The sequence below is a fragment of the Eriocheir sinensis genome, chromosome 1, assembly GCF_024679095.1.
Source record: "Eriocheir sinensis breed Jianghai 21 chromosome 1, ASM2467909v1, whole genome shotgun sequence".
NCBI lineage: Eukaryota > Metazoa > Arthropoda > Malacostraca > Decapoda > Varunidae > Eriocheir > Eriocheir sinensis.
Window position 1 is genome coordinate 14220866 of NC_066509.1, and position 27566 is coordinate 14248431.

At 43.5% G+C, this 27566-nt stretch overlaps 1 protein-coding gene across 2 annotated transcripts in view; it reads right to left on the minus strand.

Moving 5' to 3' along the window:
• Positions 1-27342, minus strand: part of LOC126995324 (opsin Rh3-like) — a 118904-nt gene extending 91562 nt beyond the window's left edge. For both annotated transcript variants that reach the window (XM_050854817.1, XM_050854806.1), the window contains exon 1: positions 27221-27342. The gene's annotated coding sequence lies outside the window, so the exon portion shown is untranslated. The remainder of the gene's footprint in view (positions 1-27220) is intronic.
• Positions 27343-27566: the final 224 nt, after the last annotated feature.

The following is a 27566-nucleotide window of genomic DNA, read 5'->3' on the forward strand; positions in this document are numbered from 1 at the left end:
TAAATATAATATAGAATAATAAATTTCCTTTGACACACACAAACACACACACACACTCATACACACACCTTAAGAGGTGCACGTCACAGCAGCCTGCGGAAAGGTCGGGGCAGCTGCCATCACACCCTGTGGTGCCAAATAAATAAATATTGGTGGAGACGTTCATACACACACACACACACACACACACACACACACAACATAATTATATACTCACATACTCCTAGGGGAAACCTTCATAAATCACTGGATACAATTAATCAATACACTCTTTCCTTTCAATGTATCCCGCAGTCATCCTCGTCACCATACAAACTCCATTACCATACCTTTCTCTCTCTCTCTCTCTCTCTCTCTCTCTCTCTCTCTCTCTCTCTCTCTCTCTCTCTCTCTCACACACACACACACACACACACACACACACACACACACACACACACACACACACACACACACACACACACACACACACACACACACACTCACACACACCACACACACACACACACACACACACACACACACCTTTCACTGCACCCCAATTCATTTAGAGGCGGATAAAAGGAGAGGCGAGGAAATAAAGCTATAAAAACGAGGGAAGTTCGATCACAAGATTTACCGTGTCAATAGAACGCCAGAGAGGAGGTTAGGGTGATAGCTGGATTTTTCGGGAAGTGGAAGAGAGAGAGAGAGAGAATGGGGGAAGGGAGGGGATACGCATGGAAAATTGCTAGTAACATCTATATATGTGTTTGCCCTGTTGATTCTTGTTGTACGTTACTCTCTCTCTCTCTCTCTCTCTCTCTCTCTCTCTCTCTCTCTCTCTCTCTCTCTCTCTCTCTCTCTCTCTCTCACACACACACACACACACACACCACCCACAGACACACTCACAACCTTCACTCCCCCCTCCCTCCCACCCCACACACACACATACACGAACTTGCATAAGTTAAGTAAACAAACCTCCTTATGCCACCACGTCTTACCTATTACAAGTTCACCTGAGCGACACACCGAGGCACTCAAAACAAGCGTACGCCCACACCTCGCCTGAGAACCCTTGCGGGGGATCAAAGAAGTTACGTTGCGTCATTACTCAAACTTAACGAGATGTCTTCCGCTGCGTCGTCCTCCTAAGAGACGTGTGAGCGGTGTGACGAGGCGCTCCAGAAGTGGCAGAGCATCGCATCCTGTTAAGAGTATTTATTTTTGATCTGTTGACGAGGCTACATAGGTTGGTATTATAAGACAATTTCGTTTCTCACATCAGCTATTTCTAAAGGTCAAAGAGAGGATCAATCGGGTTCTAATGAGTGTTTCTTTAGGTTCACGGCACAGGTCAAACAGGGTCAAACTACCACCAGGGCCATAAAACTGCTCCTGAAAATGCCCAAAAACTCCTATGCAATCCTTGTCAAATATGTAAACTTGGGCGACGAAATCTTTAGTAATACGGCCCATAAGGTCATATTCTTAAACATTTCGGCGCCCAAGTACACATAGCTGACAAGGTTTACGTAGGAGTTTGGGCCATTTCCAGGGATAGCTTATTGATCCTGGTGGTAGTTTGATCCTTCCTCTGTACCGTGAACATGAACAAAAAAACATTAAAAGCCGAGGCATATCCTTTTCGGCATTTGGAAATGATTGATGTGAGAGAACTGAAGCGTATGAGAATACCGTTTTTGGCGGTAAAGGAAGGAACTCAAGGGTACGAAGGAAAGAGAGAAGAAACACGCCGCTAAGTATGAGGCAATACGTAGAGTAACCCGAAATGCTTCACAATAATAGTAATAAGTCCATAAGGAGGCGGTGGCTGAGTGGATAGCGTGACGGCTGGGATTATTCAGTTACCGCCGAGTGGCCTAAGACTACTCACATGCTGTCCAGAAGACCGCCTATCAACCCGGGCTCTAGATTCTAGGATCAAAGATGAGCTCCAGGGGGTAGCATGAGGCAATGCAAGATGGCGCCACTATAGACACTTGCCTGCGCCACAATGGGCTGGGGCCGGCAATCAGGCTCTACTACGCAAGCCTACTGGTGTCACAGGCGAAGACGTAAGAAAAAAATGACGTTCCTGTTTGGCTGTGTGTGTGAGTAGCTACTGTTTTGTCTTCCTTGCATCTCTGAGCTCCTCTGTCACTGTCCTCATTTTGCTGTGACCTCCGCTTTCCTACGTTTCCCTCCGCTTTTCTACGCTTTTCTACACTTTTCTCCGTTTTTCTACTGTTTCCTCCACTTTTCTACGCTCTCCTCCGTTTTACTACGCTTTCCTCCACTTTTCTACGCTTTCCCCCACTTTTCTACGCTTTCCTCCACTTTTCTACGCTTTCCTCCACTAATCTACGCTTTTTTACACTTTTCTCCGTTTTTCTACTGTTTCCTCCACTTTTCTACGCTTTCCTCCACTTTCCTAAGCTTTCCTCCGCTTTTCTACGCTTTTCTACATTTTTCTCCGTTTTTCTACTGTTTCCTCCACTTTTCTACGCTCTCCTCCGTTTTACTACGCTTTCCTCCACTTTTCTACGCTTTCCCCCACTTTTCTACGCTTTCCTCCACTTTTCTACGCTTTCCCCCACTTTTCTACGCTTTCCTCCACTAATCTACGCTTTCCTCCGCTTTTCTACGCTTTTCTCCGCTTTACTCCACTTCCCTCCGCTTTTCTACGCTTTTCTACACTTTTCTCCGTTTTTCTACTGTTTCCTCCACTTTTCTACGCTTTCTTCCTCTTTTTTACACTTCTCTGTTTTTCTACTGTTTCCTCCACTTTTCTACGCTTTCTTCCTCTTTTTTACACTTCTCTGTTTTTCTACTGTTTCCTCCACTTTTCTACGCTTTCTTCCTCTTTTTTACACTTCTCTGTTTTTCTACTGTTTCCTCCACTTTTCTACGCTTTCCCCCTCTTTTTTACACTTTTCTCCGTTTCCTACTTTTTCATACACTTTTCTACGCTTTCCTCCGCCTTCCTACCCTTTCCTACGCTCGCACACACTGATGCCTCAAAGGTTTCATAAGCAGCCCATGTTTCCAACCGTCAGTCTTACGTTCTGTCTACTTTATACAGACCAACGCAACACCATTTTAACAATTTTCTGTTGCTTGATACTCTAAATATATCCTCGTGATTGCTAACACATTTTACTCAACTCGATCTCTCACCAGCTGGAAAATTTATCCCTTCCTTTCATTAACCATTTCTCGCATCCAATACAGATTTTGCTCCAATATTCCGAGTTGCTTCCCTCACCGGTACAGGTTAGGAATGGTAATATCACAGGTATTATTAAAGACAGAAACGTACACCACTGCCTCCAGCTTTTGCAACCAACATTCTGCCAACTGGGAGAGGATTTTTTCAGGACACAGAGGCCTCAATCCCTTTTTCCTTTGCACGCTGAACGCTTCTCCTCCTCGGATTTCTTCAACCCGAGAAACAATGCTGAAAAATCAGGGCAAAGAACAGAGGTGAATAAAGTTACCAGGCCGGACTTCCTTTCCTTCCTGCAGGCTCCCTTGGACGTGTGAATGAACAGTTTACGCTCAGAGGAACACGTCAGAGGTGGTCGTGAAGGCTGCAGCATTTTTGGGCGTGACTTTCCTGCCGGTCGTTACAGCGGGATTAAAAATAAGAGAAGTGGAAAGCGTTTGTCTTCTGGCTGAATTTTCTATCGGGGGACTTTTTGTTGATCCTAAAAATGGAAAAAGAAAAAAGTGCGATACACGTTGTTTTCTCGTTAATATTTTGGCAGAGGCACTTCTGAACGATCATAAAAAATAGAAGTAAGAAATTGAAAGACCATAAAAAGTACTTGTTTGAAGTTCTGAGAGATTCCTTCCTGAAAAAAAAAAGAAAGACCGTCCTTTTTAATATTATGGACAGAGACTTCCTCATATTAATAATTAAAAAAGAATGAGTTTGGTATCAACAAAACAAGTCTTTTCATGAATATTTCTAGGAAGGAGTAAAACTAAAAACCTCCTTTATGTTAACCGCTTAGGAAGGGACTAGTTGGTGGACATGCTGGAACTGGCTGTTGTTGTTGGTGGTGGTGATGTTGGTGATGGTGGTGGTGGCGCTGTTTGGTGGTGGCGGTAGTGGTGGTGGTTGTAGTGGGGCTTGGTGGTTATGGAGGTAGGGATAATAATAACAGCGGCGCACTAAGATAACACTACAGACAAACAGGGAACAAGATAAACTGAGGGAACGACATCTGCGGAAATATAAACTGTTGTGAAGCGATACTTATGTTTTCCTGAAGGAGAACAGATGGTGGAAAGAGGAGGAGCAGAGAGAGGAAGGAAGGAAGGACGAAGAGAAAAGAAGAAAGAAGGAATAGGCGGAGAAAGAAGAAAGAAGGGGAGAATAGAAAACAAAAACAAAGATATGTGAGGAATAAGATACCTGAGGAGGAAACTGCAGGTGAAATGTGAGACGAGGGGAGGAGAGTGGAAGAAAGAGAAGAAGATGTAAAAAGAAAGTATAGAAGGAGGAGGAAGAGGAAGGAAAGAGGGGAGAAGAAGAGGAAATGAACAGTGATGAATGTGAGGACTGAAAGATTTAAGGAGGAAACATGAAACAGGAAACGAAAGGAGGATTGAGAAGAAGGAGAGGAGGAAGGAGTAAGCATGCAGGAGGAGAAGGAAGATAAAGGAAGAAGGGGATATAAAGAGCTGAAAGGGACGAAGCTTGATGTGATGAAGAAGAGATTTAACAAGGAATCTAATGACATGTGAGACGAAGGGAGGAGAGAGAGGAAGGAGAAGGAAGAATGTAGAAGAAAATAAAGGAAAGGAGAGAAAGAGGGAAAAAAACAGACATATAAGAAATGAGAGATTTTATAAAGGAAGAAACAAAAAATGCGAGACGAAGGAAGGAGAGAGGAAGGAAAGAGAAGAAATAAGAAGGTGGAAGGAGGAGTAAGAGGAATGAAGAGAGAACAAAAGGAACCGGGAAAAGGACGCAGACAAATGTGAGGAATGAGAGATTTCAAACAGGTAACTTTGAGACTAAGGGAAGAGAGAGAGGAAGGAGAGTCAAGAACTAGATGGAGGAAGAGGAAAAGGAGCGAAAGGAGGGAGAGGAAAAAAAAGGGAAGTAGATGTGAGAAGTGAAAAGAAAGGAAGAGAGAGAGAGAGAAAGAAAGAGAGGAGGAAAATAAGGAGAGGAAACAAAGGTGAAACGAGAAGGAATAAAGAAAGGGAGAGGAAGAGAAAGGAAGGGGGGGGGGGGAGAAAAATGAGAGGTGTAAAGAAAAAAAGAGAGAAAGAAAGAGAGAAGGAAAATAAGGAGAGGAAAGAAAGGTGAACCGAGGAGAAGGAACAAAGGAAGGGAGAGGAAGAGAAAGGAAGGGGGGGGGGAGAAAAATGAGACGTGAAAAGAAAGGAATAAAGAGAAAGAGAGAGGAGAAAAATAAGAAAACGAAAAACTGGGGAAATGAGAAGGAGGAATAAAGGAAGGGAGAGGAAAAGGACAGACAGAAGGGAGGAATGAAAGATTTTAAAGGGAAACAAGTAGAAAATGAGGCGAGGGGAGGGAGGGAGGGAAGGTGAAGCGGAAGGGATTACGGAAATATTACTGAGACGGTTAATGGTTTAACCGGTAGCAGTGGGGATCATGTTCCTTAATGGTCCCTCCAAGCGAGAAAAATGAGAAAAAATCACCCCTCTCACAAACCATTTCATAATATATATCAAAGCATTTGTGATCAGATTATGTATCATCTATTTTTGGGGTTTATATCATGGCACAAATTTGGCCCGTCGCTGCTACACGGTAAAGCCACAAATTTGGCCCGTCGCTGCTACACGGTAAAGCCACAAATTTGGCCCGTCGCTGCTACACGGTAAAGCCACAAATTTGGCCCGTCGCTGCTACACGGTAAAGCCACAAATTTGGCCCGTCGCTGCTACACGGTAAAGCCACAAATTTGGCCCGCCGCTGCTACACGGTAAAGCCACAAATTTGGCCCGCCGCTGCTACACGGTAAAGCCACAAATTTGGCCCGTCGCTGCTCCCGGGTTAAAGGTAAAGGTGGGAGCATGGCCTATAGCAGCTGCCCGTGGCCTCGGTGCTCATCTCGGTTAGGTTAATGGAAATGCTGGAAAAAGTGAGAGTAGGCTTCGTAACGGCTTCTGTAGGCGGGTCAGCGGATCAATATACTTAGCTTTAACTTTTAGACGAGTGAAGCAAAAACTTTCCACTCGGGTCAAGATATTTATTTTTCGCTCCAAGACGGAAGACTGACCACAAGTTTTTCTCTCTCTCTCTCTCTCTCTCTCTCTCTCTCTCTCTCTCTCTCTCTCTCTCTCTCTCTCTCTGTGTCTCTCTCTGTGTCTCTGTCTCTGTGTCTCTGTCTCTGTTTCTGTGTCTCTGTCTCTGTGTCTCTGTCTCTGTCTCTGTGTCTCTGTCTCTGTGTCTCTGTGTCTCTCTCTCTCTCTCTCTCTCTCTCTCTCTCTCTCTCTCTCTCTCTCTCTCTCTCTCTCTCTCTCTCTCTCTCTCTCTCTCTCTCTCTCTCTCTCTCTCTTCACTCAACATTTCCTCCTTCTTTTTCCCCTTGTCTTAATGATCCCTTCTAATCCCTCTTCTGCTCTTCTTCCTCTATCCTCTTCATATCCTTCCTCTCATGTATCATCTCTTCTTTCCTTTCTATTACTAACTCTCTCTTCTCTCTATGATTCCCTTCTAACTACGTAAATCACTCCCTTACCCTCTTCCTTTCCCTTTCCATTCAACTATCGTCCTTCTTACCAATGATCTCTTCTTTCCTTCATGACTATCAATTTCTCTTTCTTCGTTCCTTATTATTTACATTATCTTCTAATCATTCTTCTGCTCTTATTCCTCTATTCTTTTCAATTTCCTCTCTCATCAAGCATCTTACTAATCTTCTCTCCTTTCCTTTCTGACTATCGATTCCTCTTTCCTTTTCCCCTACTACTTATAATCTTCTTTTATTTCCTCATCTGTTCTTCTTCCATTATCCTGTTCAATTTCCTCTCTTCTATCAAGCATCTTACTTAACTTCTCTCCTTTCCTTTCTGACTATCGATTCCTCTTTTCTCTTCCCCTACTACTTATAATCTTCTTTTATTTCCTTATCTGTCCTTCTTCCATTATCCTTTTCATATCTCTTCTCTTTTACTTCAATCTATTATTATTTCTCATTTCCACTCTAACCATCATTCTTTCTTTCCCTCTTCTTTTTATAATCACTTTCTAATCCCTTTTCTGTCCTTTTACCCATTCTCTTTATAGATCTTCTCTTTGGCTTATCTTCTTATCTATCATCTCTCCTTTCATTTTTATCCACCAAACATTCTCCTTTTTTGACCATTCTCTCTATCTCTTATATTTCTCCCTTATTCTCTTTCTATCCATTCGCTCTTACCTAACTTCTTCTCCCTTCTCCCTTCTCTCTCCGCTTCCCTATTACCTACGTTCTCACCTTTCCCTGCCTCTGCCTCCCTCCCTCCCCTCCCTCCTCCCTGTCTCTTTCCTCAAGTTTACCAGAAGACTCGCCGTTCAGTCTAACCACATATAATGACTCTCTCTCTCTCTCTCTCTCTCTCTCTCTCTCTCTCTCTCTCTCTCTCTCTCTCTTTTTCTCTTTTCTCTTCTTTTCTTCTCTCTTCTTTCCTCTTCTCTTCTCTTCATTTTTTTCTCTTTTCTCTTCTCTTTTTTTCACCCTTCTTTCCTCTTCTCTACTCTTTTCTCTTCTCTTCTTCTATCTTCTCTTTCTTCTTTTCTTCTCTTCTATTTTCTTCTATTCTATTTTCTTCTCTCTCTCTCTCTCTCTCTCTCTCTCTCTCTCTCTCTCTCTCTCTCTCTCTCTCTCTCTCTCTCTCTCTCTCTCTCTCTCTCTCTCTCTCTCTCTCTCTCTCTCTCTCTCTCCCTGTCTCTTCTGTTTTCCTCTTTTCTGCACATTTCCTTCCTTGAATATCACGTCACTTTCTCCTCCGTTCTGTCCACTCTTATCATTTTTCTCTCTTATATTTTCTTGTCTTGTGTGCAGAGTTCAACGCCTCTTTCCTCTTGTCAACACTTTACAACTCTGCCACAGCGTCCATGCATTAAATTCTTGCTCCAAGCTGTAAGTTTTATGTTCCTGGCTCATCCTTCTCTTTAGAATTATTATTATTATTATCATTAGTAGTAGCAGTAATAGTAGCAGTATTCGTATTAGTATTAGAATGAGTATTAGTATTAATATTTGAATTTGTATTAGTAATAGTTTTTGTATTTGTATTAGTATTAGTATTAGTATTGGCATTTGTATTTGTATTAGTATTGGCATTTGTATTTGTATTAGTATTAGTATTAGTATTGGCATTTCTATTTGTATTAGTATTAGCATTGGCATTTGTATTTGTATTAGCATTGTCATTTGTATTAGTATTAGTATTGGCATTTGTATTTGTATTAGCATTGGCATTTGTATTTGTATTAGTATTAGTATTAGTATTGACATTTGTATTTGTATTAGCATTGGCAGAGTAATCGGTAGAGTAATCCAATCAGACAGCGACGCTACCGTTCTCCAGGATGAGCTTGACAGACTATATGATTGGGCGAGGAAGTGGCAGATGGAATTCAATGTCGGGAAGTGTAGCATTTTGAGTGTAGGTAGGAATAACCCCTTACACAATTACTCCTTAAATGACACTCCTCTAAGCAGGTCTGGGCGGGAGAGAGACTTAGGAGTCCTAGTGAGCGCTGACCTCCGTCCTAGGGCTCAATGCATTCAGGCTAAAAATCGGGCAAACAGAGTACTAGGTTTCATCTCAAGGAGCGTGAGCAACAGGAGCGCTGAAGTCATCCTCAAACTTTACTTAGCACTAGTTCGACCTCATCTCGATTATGCAGTTCAGTTCTGGTCCCCCTATTATAGAATGGATATCAAGATGTTAGAATCTGTACAGAGGAGGATGACGAAGATGATTCAGGGGGTGAGGAACTTGCCTTATGAAGACAGGCTAAAGCAGTTAAATCTACACTCTAGAAAGGCGAAGGGTGATGAGACTTGATCGAAGTTTATAAATGTATGAAGGGATTTAATAAAGGGGATGTCAATAAAATTTTGAGAGTGAAAGAGCCAGGTAGGACGCGTGGCAATGGTTTTAAGTTAGACAAATTCAGATTCAACAAAGACATAGGCAAGAATTGGTTCACTAATAGAGTGGTGGACGAATGGAACAGGCTTGGGAGCCATGTTGTGGGTGCCAATACCATAGATACATTCAAGAAGAGGTTAGATAAAGCCATGGATGGTGAGGTTAGGTGGGGTTGAGTGTACAGGAGCTGCCTTGTATAGGCCAACCGGCCTCTTGCAGACTCCTTACGTTCTTATGTTCTTATTAGTATTAGTATTAGTTTTGGCATTTGTATTAGTATTAGTATTAGTATTGGCATTTCTATTTGTATTAGTATTAGTATTGGCATTTGTATTTGTATTAGTATTAGCATTGGCATTTCTATTTGTATTAGTATTAGTATTAGTACTGGCATTTGTATTTGTATTAGTATTAGTATTAGTATTAGTAGTGGTAGTGAAAAGATTATTAGTAGCAGCAGGCAGAATCATTTCAACACACCACTGGACCTCTTTCTCTCTCTTTTTCTGTTTGGTTCTCTTTCTCTGTTTCTGTTTGTTTCTTTCTGCTTTTTCTTCTACTCCCGTTTCGGCGCTCCAACGTTTTGCTCTCTTAAATATACCCTTCTCTTTATTCCCAAGCTTGCTCTCTCCTACTTTCTTTGCACCCAAAAAGCTCTTAACGTGATTGAACTGCAAATAAATAGAAGACTGGTTTTGTTTTATGCTCCCGACTTTGGGTAAGAGAGAGAGAGAGAGAGAGAGAGAGAGAGAGAGAGAGAGAGAGAGAGAGAGAGAGAGAGAGAGAGAGAGAGAGAGAGAGAGAGAGAGAGAGAGAGAGAGAGAGAGAGAGAGAGAGAGAGAGAGAGAGAGAGAGAGAGAGAGAGAGAGAATGTTAACGAGAGGCAGGGTATATCTCAAAATTTCCCCAGAGGTGTGATCTCTTTACAAACGTGACATGCATAATATTACTTTCCCTCATTCCGATACATTCTCCTCCTCTCTCCTGGACGCATGGGAGAAAAAGGTGATATTTTATTTATTTATTTATGAAGTTGAAAAAGTTGGTCTGTTTTTGTGGGAACCCTGGGGCATGCACACCCTCACGGACTTAGTAATATATATTTAAAAGATTTACAGGAATGCTTCATAGGAGAGAGAGAGAGAGAGAGAGAGAGAGAGAGAGAGAGAGAGAGAGAGAGAGAGAGAGAGAGAGAGAGAGAGAGAGAGAGAGAGAGAGAGAGAGAGAGAGAGAGATAGAGAGAGAGAGAAGAAAAAGAAAGAAAGAAAGAATGAATGAATGAATGAATAAATGAAAGATTGAAAGAAAGAAGAAAAGAAAGAAGAAAAAGAATAAAGAAATAAAGAAAGAAAAAAAATCAGTTAATGAGAAAAAGAAAGAAAGAAAGAAAGAAAGAATGAATTAATTAGTTATTCTGAGAAATAAATAAAGAAATAAAAAAAAAGAGAAAGGGGCGGGGGCGGATGACAAATATAATTCTCCTTTTCTTGCATCGCTTAATGGTCGGCGTGCTCTCTCTGTTCATATCTTCCAACACCTTCATGCACGGTTCATTCTCGCCCTCCCTCCTGAGTGCCCGCAAGACTGCTAAATTTTCAACAAAGCAAAATCCTTTCTCACAACCTTCGAAAGCAATCCACTTTGGTTTCCTGAATTCGGCCGATTTCTCTGCAACTTGGATGATGACAAGGCTGTGGACTGGTGTTGGGTGTCCACTACGAAATCCAGCTTTTTTACGGTAAAGGAAAGAGCTCTAGGACAATAAACAAGGAAAAAAACAAGAAAAATCCTGCTACTCGCTTGTTTTCTTCACCGATTAGAGTCTATAATGCGGCAGCTGCTTTGTGTGTCATTATCTTAAGAGTTTGTAAGTTGCAGGGTGTGAACTAATTGATCTGTCTTTGAATCTGTTATGTTACGATTCATTGCAGATTAATATATAGGCGGTGTGTTTCAAAGGCGCTAGGAACTTTTTAATTTGTGTTTGGCGTATAAAAATAGGTCGGGATTCTCGTGCGCTGTCGCCTCTCACGTCAACTATTTCCAAAGGCCGAGAAGAAGATTACTCTCTCTCTCTCTCTCTCTCTCTCTCTCTCTCTCTCTAATCGGGTTTTCATGAGTGTTTTTTTACGTTCATGGTACAGAAGAAGGGTCAAACTACCACCAGGGTTATAAAGCTATCCATGGAAATGCTCTAGACACGTACGAAAGCAAAGGAGACAGATCAAGGGCTTAAAAAAGAAAGCAAAAATGAAAAAAAAGCCCGCTACTTACTGCCCCTAAAAAGACTGGAGAGGAGTGGCCGAAAGAGAAGTCAATTTCGGGAGAAGAGGTGTCCTGATACCCTCCTCTTGGGCGCCGAAATGTTTAAGAATGCGGCCCACACAAACCCTTCAAGGTTACACCCACAGCGAGGGGCACGTCACTAAATATGGGACATCTCTTTCCTAAAGTTTCCATTAATTTTCATCAACTTTCATCAGTTTTCGATTTTTTTCATGGTCACCTTTTTAATTCAATATTCTAATGTCGTCGTATGCTCACTCAGCGCTTCTTGTAATTATATTCGCCCACTCTCAAAACTTTCCAACATTCCTTTTTTTTCTGGAGTTTCGTGAATTGTTATATATTCTTTTGTGGAGGAGGAGGAGGAGGAGGAGGAGGAGAGAGAAAGAGATAGGAGGAGAAAATAGTGGAAGAACAGGGCGAGAGAAATTTCTTTTTTACTTTACATCATTTTTAGTTTTCAGGGTTATGACAAAAGTAAATACGTCACTAATGGGGAACATACGCCCGGGGGTGCATCGCTTTACTCACTCGTCGCCTATCCTCCCGATGGCCTCCCGAGCAAGCCCCCACGTAGCTGCCCTATCCGTCCCGAGTCCGTTCCGACAGGATCAATCAACTTCCCCATCCATGAGTTACGTGGGCGCCCCCTTGGTCTCCTCCACTCAGGGTTGACCCATACAGAATCAACCCTGTGAGCAGGATCGACGTCGTTCCGTTCGATTGGTATTCACGAACTAATCTGGTAACAGGTCTCGATTCGGTTTCACGGAGTAATCGCTGGTACGACAAGAAGTCATTCCAGCAATAGCCCATGATCCTGCGAAGGCCCTTGGTACCAAAAGCATCGACACGCCTCTCCAAGTCACTATTCTGAGTTTACGTCTCACGGCCATATTGGAAGACAGGGAGCACAAGGGACTTCACGACACTCACTCAAAAAAAAGGCATGGGGGGGGGGCACGGTGGCGATAAATTAAGCACCCTCTAGAGCTCAGCGGAGGGGGCGGGGGTGAAGAGGAGGCTCCGTCCGCGCCGCCAGACTCAGCGTTTCACTTCTTCCTTCTTCAGTTTCAGTTTTTTTCTCCTCATGTTACAGCAGAAAACCATATAAGGGAATGGCTGGCTGCTACTGTGTTTTATGGTACAACTTGAAACTTATGGAGAGAGAGAGAGAGAGAGAGAGAGAGAGAGGGTGGGGGGGGTGGCGAGGTGTATCTTCATTATCCTCGGTTGTTCTTTGCTGGAGACGTAAGAGAGAACAATGAACACGAATAAAACAATGACTGGACACCCGGAGGCGGACACCGTAAGGGGGGGGGGAGAGAGAGAGAGAGAGAGAGAGAGAGAGAGAGAGAGAGAGAGAGAGAGAGAGAGGGGGGTGAAGAAGAATAAGAAAGAGGGTCAGCGTTGCCAAACTGTCGTACTCTGAACATTGCATATATCCTTTTTAGGCTCGAAGACTACCGCAACCACACAAACAACGACAGAATATTAAAGTTAGCGTTAAAACTGTTATTTATTGATGCTTTTTGTGTTTTTATGCTATAGTTATCGGTCAGAAACTACGACAATGCAATGCGATGAGTACGATAATTTGTAACGCTGGCTCAGAGGGGGAGAGCGAGGGAGAGAGGAAGGAGGCAGTGAGGAAAGGAGGAAAGCAAGACAAGAACAGAGTAGGCACAGGAGAAGAGGGAGAAAGAAAAGGAGGAGAAGAAGGAGGAAGAGCAGGAGGAGGAGGAGGAGGAGGAGGAGGAAGAGGAAAAGGAAGGAGGAGAACGAAAAAGAGGAGAAGAAGGAGAAGGAGCAGGAGGAGGAGGAGGAGGAGGAGGAGGAAGAAAAGGAAGGAGGAGAACGAAAAAGAGGAGAAGAAGGAGAAGGAGCAGGAGGAGGAGGAGAAGGAGGAGGAGGAGGAGGAGGGAGAAAGGTAAAGGGATGGAAAGGTAAAGCATAATAAGATAAGGAAGGAGAGGAGATAAGGGGAATGAGATAAGGAGGAAAGGAAGCAAATGAAGAGTGGATGAGAGAAGGACTAAAAAAAAAATCAGAGCCGAGAGAGGAAGGAAAGGAAATAAAGGGCGACAGTAAAATAAAAATAGGTGGAAAAAAATAAAGAATAAAGTGTAAGAGCATTGAATAGATAACAGGAAGAGGAAAGATTAAAGGACAGGAAGGAAAGGGAGGAAGAGGCAAAGAGGAGGAGGAAGGGATAGAGAGAAGAGGGTCAAAGAAATAAGAAAATCAGGCTAGTAGAAAAAGACTTGAAAAGGATAAAAAAAGGAAGAAAGTAAGGGTGGTAAGGAGAATTACATAGATTTACATAGAAAATCAGACCACACAGACCCCATGGTCCAGACTAGGTGGTCTGTCCTTAAACCTAGGTGAATCTACACTAATCAGATGGCTTCGAAACGTTGCTTTTCTACTCTAGTTAATATTTAGTTCAAGGAAGTGACGGTCGAGGTTGTTTTTAAAGGAGTCAATCGTGTTACACTGGACCACTGACGGTGGGAGCTTATTCCATTCTCGTACTACAACGTTGGTGAAGAAAAATTTGGTGCAGTCTGAATTTACTTGTCTACATTTGAGTTTTATGCCATTGTTCCTTGTTCGCAAAGTGTCATCGATCATAAACAATTTTGTTCTGTCTACATTCGTGAAACCATTAAGTATTTTAAAACATTCGATCAGTTTTCCTCGGAGGCGACGTTTCTCAAGAGAGAACATGTTAAGGGTGGAAAGCCTTTCTTCGTAGGATTTGTTGCGCAAGGAAGGGATCATTTTTGTTGCCCGACGCTGAACACCTTCTAATTTAGTAATGTCTTTTGCATGGTGAGGAGACCAAAACTGTACCGCATATTCCAAGTGGGATCTGACTTAACTGTTGTAGAGCGGAAGTATTACATCTTTATTCTTGAATAAAAAGTTTCTTTTAATGATGCCCAACATTCTGTTCGCTTTATTTGCTGCATCGATGCATTGATGTGAGAATTTGAGGTTTGACGCGATTTTGACCCCCAGGTCCTTAACGCATTGAACGCTTGTGAGTTTAACGCCGCGCATTTCGTATTCGAACTTCTTATTTCTTGTTCCAAATTGAAGGACCTGGCACTTATCTACGTTAAAGGACATCTCCCATCTATCCGACCAAGCTGAAATTTTGTGCAAATCCTCGATGAGGCTTTGCCTGTCTTCGTCAGTGAGAACCGAGTTACCAATCTTTGTGTCGTCTGCAAATTTACTAATGCGATTATTGAGTCCAACATCCACGTCGTTGATGTAAATAATGAAGAGCACTGTGCCAAGAACCGAGCCCTGAGGGACGCCACTAGTGACCGGCGCCCACTTTGAGTTAAATCCGTCAATCACAACTCTTTGTTGTCTGTTGCTCAACCAATTCGCGATCCATTGGTTTACTTGACCGTCAATGCCTATTTGTTTAATTTATAAAGTAATTTATGATGTGGGACTTTATCAAACGCTTTCTGGAAATCAAGATAGACGACGTCCAATGATTTGGTTACGTCATAAACTGAGAAGAGGTCGTTATAAAAGGTCAATAGGTTTGATAGGCAGGATCTTTTGTTACGGAAGCCATGTTGTGAATCTCCAATTAATGAGTGGCTTTCGAGGTAACTCACAATTTTGTCTCTAATTATGCTCTCAAGTAGCTTACCTACAATTGAAGTTAGACTAATGGGTCGGTCGTTACCTGGTATTTTTTTGTCTCCTTTCTTAAAAATCGGTGTCACGTTAGCCTTTTTCCAATCCGAAGGGACGATGCCTTGTCGCAAGGACAAATTGAATACAGTTGTGAGGGAGGAGACTATTTCGCTCTTTGTTTCTTTAAGCAGTATAGGATATACTTTATCGGGTCCGGGACTTTTATTTGTTTTAAGTGAATGGAGAGCTTTAAGGACTTCATCGGTTGTTATTTCAAAATTAGGCAATGCATGCTCGAGATTTACATTAGTACTGGTGCTGGTGGTAGAAGGAGGAAGACTGTTAGTATTAAACACCGAGGAAAAGTAACTGTTTAAGAGGTTTGCGATGTGTTGGCTGTCAGTCACTAGTGCACCGTCGCTGTTTGTTAAGGTCCAACTCCACTTCTGATCGCCTTTCTGTTGTTTATGTAACTGAAGAAAGATTTCGGATTATTTTTACAGTTGGCTGCAATATTTTCTTCATATCTACGCTTTGCCTGACATACTAATCTTTTTACTCGTCGCCTGGCATCGTTACAAAATCTAATGTTTTCGGGCGTGCTTTGTTCATTCTTTAACCTGTAAAACAATTTTCTCTCCCTGACTGAGTGTTTAATTTCGCTATTAAACCAAGGTGGGCTTTTATTAGTGTTAATTCGCTTCTCGCACAATGGGAGGAATGTGTTCTGCTGAGTGAGTAAGTGATTTTTAAAGCTTAGCCAGGCTTCCTCTACATTGCCGTCATCTGATAGTTGCATTTCTGTTAGTTTTTGTCGGATTTCTACGAAGTTAGCTCTTTTGAAATTGGGCACCTTTACTTTATTTTCAGTCACTGATGATTGAGCTTTAATGTCGACGCGCACTAATTTATGATCGCAAGAACCGAGGTGTTCTCCTACCGTGATATTACTGACTAGGTTATCTTGGGTCGTTATTACGAGGTCGAGTATGTTATTTTGTCGAGTTGGTTCAGAAACCATTTGGCTTAGATAATTTTCTTCTAGAAATTCGATCATTCTATGTGACTCGCCTTCTGTACCTGACAGTGTCGCCCAGTCGATATGGGGGAGGTTAAAGTCTCCTAATATCAGTGAGTCGTTATTAAGTGACTGCCTTAAAACGCTGTACATTTCAAGGTCGTCATCGAGTGATTGCCCGGGAGGCCTGTAGGTGACAGATATATTTAAATTGACTTTTGCAATGTTTACTCGCACGCACAAATGTTCAACGTTACTGTCTCTTGGTGTTTTGTCAGTGGGTTGCAAATAGCTTTTGACAAAAAGGGCGACGCCACCCCCTCTACGGTTTACACGATCGTTGTTGAAGAGTCTGTAGCCATCTATGTTGTATTCGGAACTTAAATCAATATTTGTGGTGTCGATAAATGTTTCGGTTATAGCAATTATGTCAAAATTTTCTGTTAGACAAGACATCTCAGTTCATCAAATTTGTTGCTCAGGCTACGCGCATTGAAACTAAGGATTTTGAAGTTATCTAGAGGCTTGGTAATATAGGTGGTGGTACTTGCGGGATCACGGTTACGGGTTTGTTGCGATGCATGGCGTCTATTTACACGGGCGGGGTGGAGGGACGTGGCTGAGGGTCGTTTTTTGATCGGGTGTCACGTACTGCGTCGTTGAGGAGCCTTCCGAATCTGGCTGCCCCGATGGGAGACAGGTATATTCCGTCCCTGGTAGAGCTCACTTTGTCCGTAGAAATTGTCTCAGGCGTTGAAGAACTCCACGTCAAACTCTCTGCACAGAGTCTGTAAGCGGTTGTTTAGGCTGAGAGGAGAAAGGGAGAAAGAGGAGAAAAGAGAGAGGGAAGCAAGTACAAGAATAGGCAGGGGGAGGAGGAGGAGGTGGAGAAGGAGGGAAAAATATGACTATGGATGAAGAGGTGGAGGGAGAGACGAGGAAGAGACAGAAGGAACCGAGTACAAGTGCATCATATAAAAAAAATATCAAAGGGCCAGCACAAAGGATTTTTTATTTCCCTTCCGGCAGCATTATTTTCTTTTGAGCCTACTGTAATGTGTGTGTGTGTGTGTGTGTGTGTGTGTGTGTGTGTGTGTGTGTGTGTGTGTGTGTGTGTGTGTGTCTCTCTCTCTCTCTCTCTCTCTCTCTCTCTCTCTCTCTCTCTCTCTCTCTCTCTCTCTCTCTCCGGTAACATCAATAAGGTGGAAACCATGTAAGGGGATTGGATGCCACTCCCCTTCAGAGCCACGAGAAGGCGTTGGCTTGGGTTACCTCTCCAGGGAAAGCGAGAACCATTCTACGTGACTGGCGGGGATTGGGGCTGTGGGCGCAGAGGGTAGGGGTAAGAAGAGGTGTGTGCAGGGGAAGGCAGAGTGATGTAAGAGTGGTCGGGGAGAGTAGAGTGAATGCAGTGGCAGGGGAAGAGGGGGGGGTGAGAGGCAGGGTCGGTGAGGGGGGGAGCAGGGAGGGCCAAGTAAGGGGTGAGAGAACAGGTCCTTTTGTGAATTGGAAGTCCATAGGCCACGGTATTGACAAGTAGGGAAGGATCGAGGCTGCGGTAATTAGTTTCCTTTCAGTCCCGTACGGCGCGAAGGACCGAGTGTGTGGAAGGGAGTGAGGGCTATCGGCGAGGGTTTACATAGCCAGGAGGGGAATACTCTTTAGTCAATCAAGGACCAGAAGGTGACTATAGTGTGACATCATGGGGAAAGGGAGAGCAGGATATGGAGAAGGAGGAGGGAAGAGGGGAGAGTGAGAGGAGAGAAAGAGGAAATAAGAGAAGATAGTCAAAGAAAGTGAGAAAATAAGGGAAGGAAGAAAATGAGGGGGAGAAGTAGGAAAGGAAGGAATGGAAGGGAGGAAAAGCGAGAGTATGAGCGTAGAAGGTATTGATGGAAGGAGAAGAAAGAGGGAAGAGGAAGAAGAGAGAAAGGGGAAGGAAAAGAGGAACAAAAGGTGGAGGAGGATAGAGGAAAGAAGAGGAAATGAGATAAGAAGAAAAACGAAATAAGAGAATAACGGGAAGGGAAACGAGGTGAAGAAAAGAGGAAAGAAACTTATGATGGAGGGGAGAGGGGAGAGGGTGGAGGAAAGCGAAGAGAAAGAAAGGAAAAGAACAGTTTGAAAAGGAGGAAGATAGAGAAAGAAGAAAGGGGAAGCGAGGGAAGAGGAAGGAAAAGAAAAGGCATACGTGTAATTGGGGAAGGGAAGATAAAGACAGGGAGGAGAAAGGAGGGGAGGGGAGGGAAGGGGAAAAGGGGAGAGATTACCGGTATTTGAGAAAGGGCAAGTAATAAAAATGGGAGAGGAGAGGTTAATGTTTTAATGTGAAAATGGGAAAAAGTAAGGAAAAGGGAGGGAAATGGGAAAAGAATAACGAAGAGTAGGGGAGGAAAAGGTCAAGGGAAAGGAAGGGAGATATGAGGAAGGAAGGAGAAGAAAGGAGGGGGGAGAAAAAAAATATATAGTAGAGGGAAAGAGGGAGAGGGAGAGGAAGGGTGGAGAGAAAAGGGAAAGGAAAGGAACATCAAAACACAAGGGGTCGCATTATAAGACATTTCGCCGCCCAAGAACACATATTTGACAAGGCTTTCGTGGGAATTGTGGGCATTTCCAAGAGTAATTTTATGACCCTGGTGGTAGTGTGACCCTTCTTCTGTACCGTGAACCTCAAGAAACAGTAATTAAAACCCGACTGACCCCCTCTTTGACCTTTAAAAATAGGTGATGTGAGAAGCGAGTGTCTTATAATATCAACCAAGGAGTCGGGAAGAGGCTGGTCGGGTAAGCGTGTAAAAGCCAGCTCACGTACACCTCCTCGCACGCCCCGTCAGAACAAGAGAACATGAGGAGTCAGCAAGAGGTTGGCAGGCCTATACACAGCCGCTTCACTTCACTTATCACCACCCATCCTCACTAGCCATGTACTTTTCTCACCGTCTCTTGGAGGTCGCTATCGTACCGTACTTGTGGTCGTCATCTATTTGTTATTTAGTTGCTTAGTTTGCTGGCTGTATTTTTTATGGTTGGTTGATTGGTTAGTTGTTTGGTGGGTTGGTTGTCTGATTGGTTAGTTGGTTGGTTGTGTTTACGTTTGTTTGTTGGTTAGTTAGTTAGTTTGTTGGTTAATTGGTTGGTTGGTCACATGGATGGTAATTTTTTTGTTTGTTTGTTGGTTGTGTTGGTTTCTTGGTTAGTTAGTTGGTAGGTTAGTGTATTGGTTGATTGGATAGTTGGTTGGTTGGTTGGTTGGTGTGTTGATTGGTTGCTTGGTTGGATGAGTGGTTAGTGGTCTGGTTGGCGGGTTCTGTGTTGGTTAGTTGGTCGGTTGGTTGGTTGTGTGTCGGTTGGTTGGTTGCATGAGTGGTTAGTGGTTTGGTTGGGTGGTTGGTTGGGTGTCGGTTCCTTGGTTGTGTTAGTTAGATGGTTGGGTGGTTGGATCATTGTTTTGTTTTGTTTGTTTGTTGGTTGATTGGTTAGTTAGTGTATTAGTTGGTTGGTTGGTCAAGTGTTTGGAAGTTGGTTTGGTTGGTTGGTGTTTGGTTGTGTTGTTTGGTTGATGGATGGTTGCTTGGTTGGTTCATTAGTTGGTTGGTTGGTTAGCAGGTTGTTTATTGCTTTCTTGATTGGTTGTGTTGGTTGGTTGGTTAGTTGGTTGATTGTTTGTTTGTTTGAGTGTTGCTTAATTGGGTGATGTGTTGGTTGCTTGTTGGTTAGTTGCTTGGTTGGTTGGGTAGTTGGTTCGTTGTGTTCGTCAGTTAGTTGGTTGATTGGATGGTTAGTTAACTGGTTGGTGGGTTGGTTGGTTGGTTGATTGGTGGGTTGGTTGGTTGGTTGATTGGTGCGTTTGTCGGTTGGTTGATGTGTTGGTTGATTAGCTAATATTTTTGTGGTTGGTTACTTGATTGGTTGGTAGGTTAGCTGGTTGGGGGTTGTTAGGTTTGTTGGCAAGGTGATTTGTTTGTTGATTGGTTGATTAGGTGGTTGGTATGTTGGTAGGTAGGCTGGTTATTTAGTTGGTTAGCTGGATGGTTGCATATTTGTTGGTTGGTTAGTTGGTTGGTTTCGATATCTGGTTGGTTCGTTGTTGGTTGTATTTGTTGGTTGGTTGTATAGTTGTGTGTTGGTTGGTTAGTGGACTGTTTGGCTGGTTGACTGATGAATTGATTTATTGGTCGGTTGGATGGTTGGTTGGATGGATTGTTGATTGAATGGTTAGTCAACTGTTTTCTTGGTCGGGTGGTTGGTTGGTTTTATGGTTGGTTAGTTTTTTGGTTGATGGGTTATGTGTTTGGATAGTTGGTTGGTTGGTTGTCTGTTAATTGGTTGATATTTGGTCAGATGATTGTTTTGTTTTGTTTTTGTTTGTTTGTTGGTTGGTTATGTGTTGATTGGTTGGTTGATTGTTGATTGAATGGTTGGTTGATTGGTTGTGTGTCGGTTGGTTGTTTGGTTGGTTGGTTGATGTGTTTGTTGGTGTATCGGGTGTTTTTCGGGAATGTGTTGGTTGATGTGTTAGTTGGTTGGTTGGTTTCTTAGTTGTGTTGTTTGGTTGGTTGGTTGGTGTGTTTGATAACTGTGTGGTTGTTTGGTTTGTCAGGTTGTTTGGTTCGTCGGGTTGTTTGTTTCTTTAGTTGGTGTGTGTGTGTGTGTGTGTGTGTGTGTGTGTGTGTGTGTGTGTGTGTGTGTGTGTGTGTGTGTGTGTGTGTGTGTGTGTGTTGATTGGTTGGTTGGTTGGTTGGTTAGTTGTTTGTTTGTTTGTTTGTTTGTTGGTTGGTTGGTTAGTTAGTTAGTAAGTTAATTATTGGTTGATTATTTGGTTGATTTGTTTGCTTGGTTAGTTGGTTGGTTGATTGGTGTATTGTTTGTTTGTTTATTGGTTGGTTGGTTAGTAGGTTAGTTTGTTTAGTTGTTCGTTGGTTGGTTGAGTCGGTTGGCTGGTTGAATCTGTTGGTTGGTTAGTTGGTCAGTTGTTTCGTTGTGTGTTGTTTTGTTGGGTGGTTGATTAGGAGTTGGGTGGTTAGTTGGTCAGTTGGTTGGTTGATTGGTCGGTTAGTTGGGTGGTTAACTGGTTGGTTGGTTGATTGGTTGGTTGGTTAGCTGGTTCAAGGGTTGGTTGGTTGGTTGCTTAGTAAATGTGTTGCTTGCTTGGTTCTTTGTTGGTTAGTTGGTTGTTTCGTTGGCTGGCACGGTGGTTATTTGGTTGGTTAGTTGGCTGATCGTGTTTTTTTTGTTGACTGGTTGGTTGGTTAGTTGTTTTCTTGGGTGTTTTTTTTTCTTCTTACATTTTCATTTGCTGAGTCAGAAGTGATTATATCGTCAGCGGCAGAATCTTGTTTCTTTTCCCCACCTTTAGCTATAAGGGCTCCTTGTCCTCCGACGGGCGCGGTGTTTGCCTGAGGCTGATATTTAACAAAAAAGTGGTGAGTCTGCCGCGTCACCGCTGTTTTCACATACGTTCGGTGATTACTTTCTTGATCTTTAATTTCTTTGTCACACTTTTCGAGGGTTTCAGCGATACATTCGTCCGTCACAACAGAGGCGTTGTTTGCACAGGAAGGCGGTGAGTCAGCCTCGTTAACCAGGCTGTTTGCTTCCGCCTCGCCCACCTCCTCAGTCCATGACTTTACGTTCTTATTCTCTGTGGCATAAGTTGTTTTATCACCAACGGCAACGCCCTGATTCTTTTCCTCACCTTTGGCCATAAGGGCTCCTAATGCCCTTCGACGGACGCGGCGTTTGACTAAGTCGATATTCTAACAGGCGGGAGAGACTCTACTTTATGATCTACCGGGAAGGCGTGGACGTCCAGGCCGTTTGCTTCCGTCTCGTCCACCTCGTCAGCCCATGGTTTTACGTTTTCTATTCTTCGACAACACTCAGTTGTCACCTTCTTCTACCCTATACATCCTCGGTCTATCCTTAACTCAAAATCTTAATTGAAAACCTCAAATCTCTTCTCTCACTAAATCAGCTTCCTCGAGGTTGGGCGTTCTGTATCATCTCCGCCAGTTCTTCTCCCCCGCACAGTTGCTATCCATATACAGGGGCCTTGTCCGCCCTCGTATGGAGTATGCATCCCATGTGTGGGGGGTCTCCACACACACAGCTCTCTTAGACAGGGTAGAGTCTAAGGTTTTTCGTCTCATCAGCTCCCCTTCTCTTACTGACAGTCTTCTGCCTCTTAAATTCCGCCGCAATGTTGCCTCTCTTTCTATCTTCTATCGATATTTCCACGCTGACTGCTCTTCTGAACTTGCTAACTGCATGCCTCCCCCCCCTCCCGCGGCCCCGCTGCACATGACTTTCTACTCAAGCTCATCCCTACACTGTCCAAACCCCTTATGCAATAGTTAACCAGCATTTTCGCTCTTTCATCCCTCACGCTGGTAAACTCCGGAACGATCTTCCTTCATCTATATTTCCTCCTGCCTACGACTTGAACTCCTTCAAGAGGAGGGTATCAGGACACCTCTCCTCCCGAAATTGACTTATCTTTCGGCCACTCCTCTCTAATCTTTTTAGTTTTTTTTTAATTATTGTTTTTTTAAGCCCTTGAACTGTCTCCTTTGCTGTAAAAAAAAAAAAAAACTACTAACTGACTAAGTAACTGACCACTTATCCTACTGGCTGACAAAGAATAAAAGAACTTGACCCACCTTTTGGCCATTTCTCTTAACTTTTTATGGAAGCAGTGAGTTGCGGGCTTTTTCTTTCATTCTTTTTTTTTGCCTTTGAACTGTTTCCTTTGCTGTAAAAAAAGAAAATTACTCTCCTGATCTTGTTTAATTACGTCCTCAGAAAGCGGTAAGTCCGGTGTTTTAACCTACGTTCGGTAAATTACTTTCCTGATCTTGTTTTATTACGTCTTCAGAAAGAAACGAGTCTGTCTCCGTCAGTGGCGTCTTGTTCTTGGATTTGGACACCGGAGTTAGTAGTGATGTCAGTAAGTTCGCAGATGATACCAAGATCGGTAGAGTAATTCAATCAGACCAGGACGCTAGCGATCTCCAGGATGAGCTTGACAGACTGTATGATTGGGAGGGGAAGTGGCAGATGGAATTCAATGTTGAGAATGTAGTATTCTGAGTGTAGGTAGGAATAACCCCTCATACAATTATTCATTAAGACACTCCTCTAAGCCGGCATGGGTGTGAGAGGGACTTAGGAGTCTTAGTAAGCACTGACCTCCGTCCTAGGGCTCAATGCATCCCCTGAATGCATCCAGGCCAAGAATAGTGCAAACAGGGTGCTGGGTTTCATCTCGAGGAGCGTAAGCAATAGGAACGCTGAGGTCATCCTCAAACTTTACTTAGCACTAGTTAGGCCTCATCTCGATTATGCGGTTCAGTTCTGGTCCCCCTACTATAAAATAGATATCAAGATGTTAGAATCTGTACAGATGAGGATGAAAAAAAATTATTCAAGGGGTGAGAAACTTGCCGTATGAGGATAGACTGAAGCATTTAAATCTACACTCTCTAGAAAGGTGAGGTTTACGAGGAGACTTGATTGAGGTTTATAAATGGATGAAAGACTTTAATAAAGGGGATGTCAATAGGGTTTTGGTTGTAAAAGAGCCAGGTAGGACACGTAGCAACGGTTTTAAATAAAGATAAATTCAGATTCAACAAAGACATTGGCAAAAATTGGTTTACCAATAGAGTAGTGGATGAGTGGAACAGGCTTGGCAGTCATATTGTGGGTGCCAGTACCATAGATACATTCAAGAAGAGGTTGGATAAATTCATGGATAGTGAGGCAAGGTGGGGTTAGGCTTACAGGAGCTGCCTTGAATAGGTCAACCGGCCTCTTGCAGACTCCTTATGTTTTTATGTTCTTTTGTTTTATGTTCAATCGCTCACTTATTCTGTACGATCTCCTTTTACTCAATTCGCTAGCTTTCCTCTTAGTTTTCTTCTCTACTCACCTATTTGTCTGTCTTACGAGCGTCCCCTGTCTTCCACTCAGCCATGTGCACCAAAGGGTAAGAGTCGGAGGAGTAAAGGGCCAATAGGAGAGAGGGGAAGAGAAAAGAAGGTAAGGACAGGTGTGTGTGATCTTGAATGCTGCTTCGTGACCTATAATTCTATACACTGCAGTTGCTTGTCCTCACGTTATGTCTGTTATGAAACACTCGACTCTCCTTTACTCTGACTACCTCCCCTGTCTGGCCTAATCTCAGCTTGAACAGACACCATTCTCACCTTGTCTCATCCATTGCCCGCCTGTTCTGTTCCCTGCCTGCGTGTCTCTCTGGTGTCTCTCCCACTTTATTTCAATTCGGAGGAGTTTTTTCTCTGACCTAGTCACCCGCCACTGGAGCAATCTTCCTTCAAAAGTTGTAAGTGCGGAAAACATCAACTTCTTAAATAATCTCATCGACAGCTACTTTGTTACGTCAGTAGTGAACTAAACGTACGTACCGAAGTGCTTTAATCTGATCTGCAATGACGGAGTGACTGTCGGGCAGATTACCACTAGAGCGGGTATCTCGTAATGAGTCAAGAGGCTTTATATTGCCTGTCTTTTCATGTTTCCCACTCTCTCTTCTTCTTCTTCTCCTTCTCCTTTCCCTTCTTTAGATTCTACCCCTTCCCCAGTTCATCCACCTACATACTCGTATCCTCCACTCATCTAATAAGAATCTATTAAAGCGTGGTATTTTCGCTTTTTTACTCCTCGTGGAACCGTGAAGAGAGTGATGTTTTCCGATACTGTTTTCCTAGATAAGTTCTTTATTAGTTTTTTTTTACCTACAACCACTACTACTACTACTACTACTACTACTACTACTACTTGTTTGCTTCTGCCTCCTCCCCCTCGCCCTCCTCGTCCTCCTCCTCTTTCTCCTCCTCCTGGCCACACTACATAGCCAGTGATCTCGGACTAATATCTCTTTCCTGCTTCATTTATCCTCGATCTCTTGTGGACGTCTCGCTATTGAGCTCCGCCGCCGCAGTCTCCTTTGTCCGGAGGTTCCTCACTCCTTCATCATTCTGATTAATCTCTCAAAAGAGTCGACCTCCCTTTTTTTCCTTCTCTTTGTTCACGAAGCAGAGGGTCGATGGTCTGGGGGGGGTGAGGATTGACACTGGGTTATGATGTACGGAGGGCGATGGCTGGGAAGACAGGGCGTCATTTATATGTATGGAAAGGAAAGGAAAGACCCGTCATAAGGTTTCTTAGGGTGAGAGTTTCTTCCCCTCCACGAAGAGACAGTGGCTGGAACCTTTAGGCGGCGTGGAATGGAGTGCGTGGTTGGCGTGTCCTTCCCACTAACTGGAGTGAGCGAGGCCGAAAACAGCTGAGACGCGATACCTGTCACATACCAGGATGAGGCAGTGCTCTGTAAATTTAGCCAAATATGACCCAGTTTTTATTCAATGCATTCGCCCTACGACAAATTAAAAAGCTCACAAAACAATATTAATTACTCAATTAAAAGTTGTGCGCCTCCTGTCGCCTGCTGCTTAGTTATATATCGTGCCGAAGTGACGCGTCGCCTCCCGCCGGCCGGTGCTGGGCGCCACCCGTGTGTCGAATACCCTGGGAGAGTGTGTTCGCCAGCTCCCACCCATATCACAATTATTACTTGTAGCAGGGAATAAAAACTGCTCGAAAAAAGTTGGCTAAGGTATGAAAATAAAAGTAAAGTTTGATAATCTGTATCTTTACAATTTTTCCCTGATGTAAATACCAACTGGAGTGACGGTCATGAACATGTAGGCACACCCTACAGCGCAAAGGAGCAAAAGTGCTGCCACACACGCGCTTAGGCAGCAGCCACACCCACAGCAGCAGGGGCGTTGTGTTGGACCGGTAGTGGTGGGCGTTGTGCTGCAGCGTTCTCGGGAGTTTGTTTCTAAAGCAACGCTCCTATTGCGTCAGAAAATGTACTTAATCCATTTTATACCGTTTTCTTCACCGTCCTTACGCCACGCCACGCCATCCTCAGCTTCCTGGTTCACCTCGCAGCCGTATCGAGACCCCGAAGTGGGTGGCCCGCCTCAGCGTCCGAGCGTCGAGGGTTTGATTTTTGTCGGGCAGTGAGGGGCTGGCTGGTGGGTCGGCCTTACATCTCCCGACTTGACTTTTTTCATCTCTCTTCTCCTCGACCCTTCACCGTTTACCCTTCCTCTTACTTGTGTTCTTCAGCCCCAGGCCGCGCCTTCAATTTCCTGGAATTTCTTTTCAGGCTGTTAGTCAACAGCTTCATCAAAGATTCGTGTGATGATATCAGAAGGGCGCTGAGGTTTAAAAGGGGAAGTGAACTTTGAGTGTCAAGGATGTCTGGTAAATCAGTGCAGCGTAAGTCCTTCCATTTAAGTTTCCATAACGGTGATATGATGAAATAACGTGAGGGAATGATCGTTGTTCTTGGTAATGTACAGTAATTTGAGGTTATCACACTGACCTTCGATAAGTCATAATGCATCCATCTCCTCTCTCCCTTCCGCGGCATCGTTCCCAGTGAAGGCAGAAAGCCGCCTCGGGTATGGTATGGGTATGGGTATGGTCTGACGGCTGTAGATTCAGATCACATATAACCTCTTGTCTTCTTGGGGAATGAATGCCAAGTCGTACGCATCATTGCAATAATTGGTACTCAATATAAAATGTAAACTCAGCTTCGGCATGAAAAATTAAACTATAAAATATTGATCCATTAATATTTTTCGAGTTTGACTTTGAATATTGACGCCTTAGCTCAATTTTCCTCTTTTTTTCATACCTTAGCTTAACTTTCTACATTTTTCATGCATTAGTTCAAATTTCCACTTTTTTTCTTGATATGAGTGTTTCTGTTATGTGACTCACCAACAAGCGAACACAAACCATACACATGCGTTGCCCTGGGCCCATATTTTCAAAAGTTTCGGGGCTTAGCTACACACCCACATTTGGTAAGTCTTTCGAAGAGGCTGTATTTCCATGGGTAATTTTCTGAATCTGGTGATAGTTTTGCGAGAGTTTTGCACCATTAATGTGAAAAACACTCATGATAACCCAAATGATCTCCTTTGTGGTGTTTGGAAATGATAGTTGTGAGTCCAAAAGCGCCTCAAAATACGGAGCCTGGACCGGTGCACGCCTCGCTATGCTGAACAAGACGATGATGTGTGTACTTACGAGACCACACGAGGCTCGGGGGCAGCAGCATGGGCCTGAGGAGTCATTCAGAGGAGCAGGAGTTCTTGTGACGCCACGGCGGGCATTTTCACGGACCAGACAGGCACGCCACGAACACACCTGAGAAAATAGAAAAAATAGTTATGCACACGCACACACACACACACACACACACACACACACACACACACACACACACACACACACACACACACACACACACACACACACACACACAAATATATATATATATATATAAACTAGTGCCAGAAAAGCGCTGCTCTCAAAAAAAATCCAATAACAAAAGGTTGGTCGAGTTTAGTTTCACGGCTCCTCTTTCCTAAAA